General features: G+C 42.5%; 1 protein-coding gene across 6 annotated transcripts in view; it reads right to left on the reverse strand.

Moving 5' to 3' along the window:
* The window catches only part of Npr3 (natriuretic peptide receptor 3), a 66,753-nt gene that overhangs the window by 8,352 nt on the left and 52,225 nt on the right, over nucleotides 1–6,176 (reverse strand). The gene's annotated exons all lie outside the window — the stretch shown is intronic.

A 6,176-nucleotide genomic window follows, 5' to 3' on the forward strand; every position in this document is an offset into this window, starting at 1 on the left:
CACACACACACACACAGAGAGAGAGAGAGAGAGAGAGAGAGAGAGAGAGAGAGAGAGAGAGAATAAGGTGTTGGTCCCCTGAGCCTCTCTACAACTGACTCTACAACAGGATCATGTTCCTACCAAGAGGATGTACAGATGCATGCATGAGATTAAACACTGGAGGCATCTGCAACAGATACTTAAGCGAGGCCAGCTGTTTTCTTCTACCAGTGCCCCTACTGCTATTATTACTCCTAACAGGTTGGGTTTAGCTGAAGTTCTTGGGGCCAGAAGTGTTTCAGATTTCAGATGTTTTCAATTGCTTGAATATTTGCATACACATAATGAGACATCTTGGGGGTAGGACACAAGCCTAAACACAATAAAGCTTCGTTTCATATAATGCTTGCACACATAGCCAGAAGGTAATCTCAATACAATATTTTAAAGAATTGTTTTGCATGAAACAATCATCCATTATAAGAAAGTTTCTATTGGACACGTGAGGAGATTTTTGAGCTTGGGATTTGGGAATGAAGGATGGTATTTTAAAGTTGCCATTATCATTACTGTGCTTTCAATGTCACAGAAAGCACCTGCCTGTGCTCAATCACTCCAGGAGACTCAGCACATCAAGGTGGAGTTCAGTAAAAGAGTAAGAATTATAAAATCCTTGTGAAAGTACATGGGAGGAAGCCTATGACTGAAACCACTATCAAGAAGCGTAAGTTACCAAATTAATTTACAAAGACCCCAAGGCAAGAAAAGAACCAGAGAACTGTGGAGTTTCTGATGAAGGGTGTCTGTGTTTATAACCAGTCAGTGAGATATGAAGCTGGATCAGGTCAGTCAGAACACAGAGGATCCACCCTCCTTGACTGGCACGATGGGTGCTCACGGCAGCCGATCCCTGAAAGGCCACCAGAGAACAGTGGCTGACAATAAATAGGCTGTTATTTCGTCTTCCTTCACTAAGCAGCAGGATGTGTGCACCAGCCCGGTTCTAATGAACAAAGGCCATTTATTTTCTTTGTGGGACAATTCTGTGTCGTACTTAATTGGTGCTTCCATTGACTTGACTCTCTCCAGAAGAAATGACTGCCCCAAGAAAAAGAGTGGCTGCTAAGAAGCATCCCAGGGGAAAGTTCCATCCTCTTGTGTGGTTTGGAGAGGCAGTCTTTTGGGTTGACTGTCCTTTGGGCTGTGGTTTGACGGTCCACTGATTTTTCCAGACTTTGGGTTACTTTGCTGGAAACAGAATAGAGGTACCATTCGTCTACATTTTTTGTCTGCTTAATACAGGCAGGTTGCAAAGGAGACACCTATTACCATATTGTGCATCCTTGGGGGGGTGTATAAAACTTCAAATTATATGCATATAGTTTATACACACATATATACATATGTAGATATAGATATAGATATAGATATAGATATAGATATAGATATAGATATAGATATAGATATAGATATAGATATAGATATAGATACAGATATAGAATTTCTTCCCCAAATATTGTGGCTCTCAGAAATCACTTGTCATTCTGTTCAGAGGTGTTTGGGAAGATGTGTCCTGCTTGAGTGTTTTGCAGAGTATTATTATAAGATGAAGTGGCCCTAGTAGTCCAAGACCTCATTACACCTCTAAGTTATTGCAATTCTGCCAGGAAATAGGGTGAGAACTCTCCGGGCGGCTGCTTTGCAAAGTGAGACTTCGCCCGGGACTGTCAGGCAGAAGGTGAAGTTGTCGAGCTGAGAGCAGAATTTTCCTGTATCAGCGGTGATTCTTTCCACCCCAGGTTCTGTTTGCCTAGAGTGGAGGGAGCTTGTCTCCTGTGCCACAGTCCTGTTTACTTTGTCCCCCTGACCTCTCACACAGAGGAAACACTGCTTCTTCTTGGACCATTTATTGCAGGTCTTCAGAGTTGATCATAGGTTTCATGGCAATAAAATCCAATTTTGTCAAAAAAACATCCAGGGTATTTTTTTCTCCTGACAACTTAATGGTCACTTACAGCAACCACTAAAATTAAAATTGTTTTTAATGTTAGGAAGGTTTGGGTTTTTCTTCACACATCTACTTTAGAGTTCTTTGAGGGGCTACCTTCAAATGCACTATTGTTTAGCAAATAAAAGAGACTCCAAACCGTTCAAATCCAAACTTACCTTGGCATCAGTCTTCACATTTTGGACACATAAGGTAATAGTTTTAGACTCAACTATACAGTTATTTATACTCTTGATGCATACTGACTGTGTAGACCTGGCCCTAAAATGGAAATATCAAGATGGTATAAGAGAAAATTTAGCGCATGTCTTGGCTCTAAAAAAAACTGTATCCAAGCCATTGTGGGCACCTGCCCTTCTCTCAACAACATCCTTCACTGGTACCTTTCAGCATCCCCAACTCTGGCTCCTGTCCCGCTGTCAGAAGACCAAGAACAAATGACCACCATGCCATGAGTAATAGCTAAGAATGGGATGTGCCTGACCAAGGTTGTGTCCCCACACACCAGTTTCTCGGTGTATTGTGCACAGCTTCTGGGAAACCCGACTTTGTCCTAATATGCCCCCTGAATTACCCTATTCGATTCCTGCTCCTCAGCTGAAGCAGGAAGAGGCAAAGCCAGTTCGTCCAGGAAGCTTACTCACCCCTCAAGCAACTACTTGTCTAAAATGAAAGCTGTCACTCTCCTCTAGAGTAGAACATGATGTTCACTGAAAATACCATAGAAAGCTAGCAGTAGTTACCATAGCTACGACCCCCATCTGGAGCTCCACTCCTCCCTACCGCCCTTCCCTTTAATCTCTGGGGATGAGCTGAGGCCATAAAACATGGAACATAGAGGGGACCATCCTGTACACCTCTCTCAAATGTACACTTGGCTTTGTTCTTGTCGCTGACATTTTTCACTTTTTAATGAAAAGTTGCACAAATAAGTATAAGCGTACTCCAGCCTACTAACGGGCTCACAGGACAAGCTGGCACAGTGCGGAACTGAAGAGAGGCTTTTCAGTCAACTTACTTTTCAGCCCCTTACAAAGCAAATGGGGTACTAAAGGGTGGCCTCTCCCGCTTCCTGTTTCCCCAGTCTGCACTCTGTGTTTTAAGGTTCTCAGAAGATGCTCACCAGCAAACTACAGGTTATGTGCCACAGAGCAGCCATTAAGGCCCACCATCTCCCTGGAGACCAAAGTGACTTTCGATTTCAGCAGGATTTTTCTAAGTTCATCAGTCTAGTCTCATTGCATCTTGAACTCTGGGTCCTATCACACTGTCCCATTTACATAGACCTCCCAGCTCCACAGTTGACAACCTCTTACCACAAACACTCAGACTACAATAAAATTGCTGCCGCCTCTACAGCACAGTGTCCTATAACAAAATGACTTCTGTCACCCTCGGGTCTCACTCTGCTGTCATGTTCAGAGTCCCATCCCTTTCTATATATCCCTATTCCTTTTTATTTTATCATCCCCGGAATGGGCTGTGTGTGTATTGCCTTTTCCCACACACACATTTGCACAAGAGAGAAACTGATTATGAGCAACAGCTTTATCCCCCGTGCTTCATCCCCCGTTCCTTGACCGGTGCCTGCTACATCGTAGACACCTGTTGGATGGATTGGGTGAATGAACATAAACTTGATGCCTGCTCTAGGAATACCTCAGACCAGTTTGGAGTGTCAGTGAGGTAAGTCTTACATACACTATTAACAAAAATAGAGATTAGCAGAATCTTCTGTAAGATGTTCGGCAAATACAGCAAGATTCTGCTGAAGGGACCCTGGTATAGCGGACTCTTGTGAGGCTATGCCAGTGCCTGGCAAACACAGAAGTGGATGCTCACAGTCAGCTATTGGATGGAACACAATGCCCCCAATGGAGGAGATAGAGAAAGTACCCAAGGATCTATAGTGGGCTGCAACCCTGTAGGTGCAACAACAATATGAACTAACCAGTATCCCCTGAGCTTGTGTCTCTAGCTGCATATGTAGCAGAAGATGGCCTAATAGGCCATCACTGGGAAGAGAGGCCCCTTGGTCTTGTAAACTTTATATGACCCAGCACAGGGGAAGGCCAGAGCCAAGTAGTGGGAGTGGGTGGGTAGGGGAGCAGGGGCGGGGGTGGGGTATAGGGAACTTTCAGGATAGCATTTGAAATGTAAATAAAGAAAATAATAAAATAAAATAAAATAAAATAAAATAAAATGAAAGATGTTCTGCAAATAGTCAACCCTGAAAACATACTTACAAGTAACGTTATATTGACTGGACAGACTGTGTGTGTGTGTGTGTGTGTGTGTGTGTCTGTGTGTGTGTGTGTACACATATGTATATAGATTCATACATACATATGCATGCAATAACAACTAGTGAAAATAATGAGGCATGAATGTGAAGAAGAACAAGAGGAGTATATATGATGGTTTGGAGGGAGGAATAAAAAAGAAATGTAATTATAACCTTAATTTTTTTATATTTGAAAAAGAAGCCATTTTGTTAGCAAAGGAATCAACAAAGCCAATTAAAAGAAAAAGAAGTTTAGCAATATTCACTGCACTTTATAAAGCACCAACATACGTTGAGCCCAAAATCCTTCACATTAGGAATGGTCTCTGTAGAGGCTGGAAAGATGGCTCAGCAGTTAAGAGCACGCACTGACTGCTCTTCCAGAGGTCCTGAGTTCAATTCCCAGAAACCATATGGTGGCTCACAACCATCTGTGATGGGATCTGACACTCTCTTCTGGTGCGTCTGAAGACAGCTACAATGTACTCATATAAATAAAATAAATCATAAAAAGAAAAAAAGGAATGATCTCTGTGAAAAATATTCACAAAACTTCAACAAGGCGAGCAAGAGCCTATGTCACCATATTACAGAATGACAAGAACAAAGCCAACTGAAGAATGCACCAGCCAAAGAGAGATTAGAAGCTGTAGCTGGGGGCAGCTGTAATCCATGTGCTCTGGAGGCAGAGAAAGGGAGGCTGCCTCACGTTTAAGTCCAGCCCAGTCTACATAAACAAGTTCCAGGTCAGCTAGCACTACATGGTAAGACCATGTCTCAAAACAAATAAACAAAAAGAATTAAGGAAAGTAGTGTATAACTATAATGCAGAAACGCATTTCTCATTTTAAAATGCATGAGACCTATGAGTTGCCTGTATGAATTTTTTGACATATAAAAAATAAAAGTGTAATATAACTAAAACCACAATGAAAAGTAGTATTATCAATGAGATCCGCTTTATAAATGTTTTATGGGGTATATAATGATGCTACCAGAAAGCATAGCACACCTCTAGACTCACCTAGGAAACGGCTGTGGGTAGCGATTGCACTGGGGAAAGGAGACTGGAATGAGAAGCCAAGCTTCCACTTTGAACTGTGTACCTTTGTATTCTGTTTAAGTTTCCTAGACAAGCATCGTCTCCTTTTTAATTGTCAACCTAGGTTCTTGGAAGGATGAGATGGTGTGCTTTTTGTTGACGTCGTTCTTACACTTTTCTGCTTTTTATTTAAGCAGGAGCTAATAGTCACTGTCTTGAAAGGAAAATAAGAGCCAAGGACCTAGACCGGCTAGGCAGCTCTCAGCACCAGGTTGGATACGACAGCTAACACCTTCCACATCCCACTAAAGCCAACACGGTCTGCTCATGGGGACGTACACCCAGGTCAACACGCTTCTAAGCCTGACTGCAGATCTTTCACACTGATGGTTCTATAGTGAATAATACTTAACGTTGAATGTGATTTTTAAATACACAGGGCTAGGTGGATGGCTCTGTCAGTAAAGTGCTTACTGTGTGGACATGGGGACCTGAGTTCGGACTCTCGTGCCCATGTAAAAATCTGGGCACAGTCCTTCAGAGCTGCGATCCTTGTGTTGGCAGAGGCAGAATTAGACAGGTCTCAGGGGCTTGCTGCCCAGTCTAGCCAAGCAGTGAGCTCTTGATTCAATGAGAAACTCTGCCTCAAAAACTAGGTTGTAGTACAATAAAACCTGACATGAATCTCTAGCTACACACACACACACACACACACACACACACACATATACACATACATACACACACACACACACATATACACATACATACACACACACACATACACACACACATACACACACACACATACACACACATACACACACACATACACACACACATACACACACACACATACA

Source organism: Mus pahari, chromosome 11 (assembly GCF_900095145.1).
Source record: "Mus pahari chromosome 11, PAHARI_EIJ_v1.1, whole genome shotgun sequence".
Taxonomy (NCBI): Eukaryota; Metazoa; Chordata; class Mammalia; order Rodentia; family Muridae; genus Mus; species Mus pahari.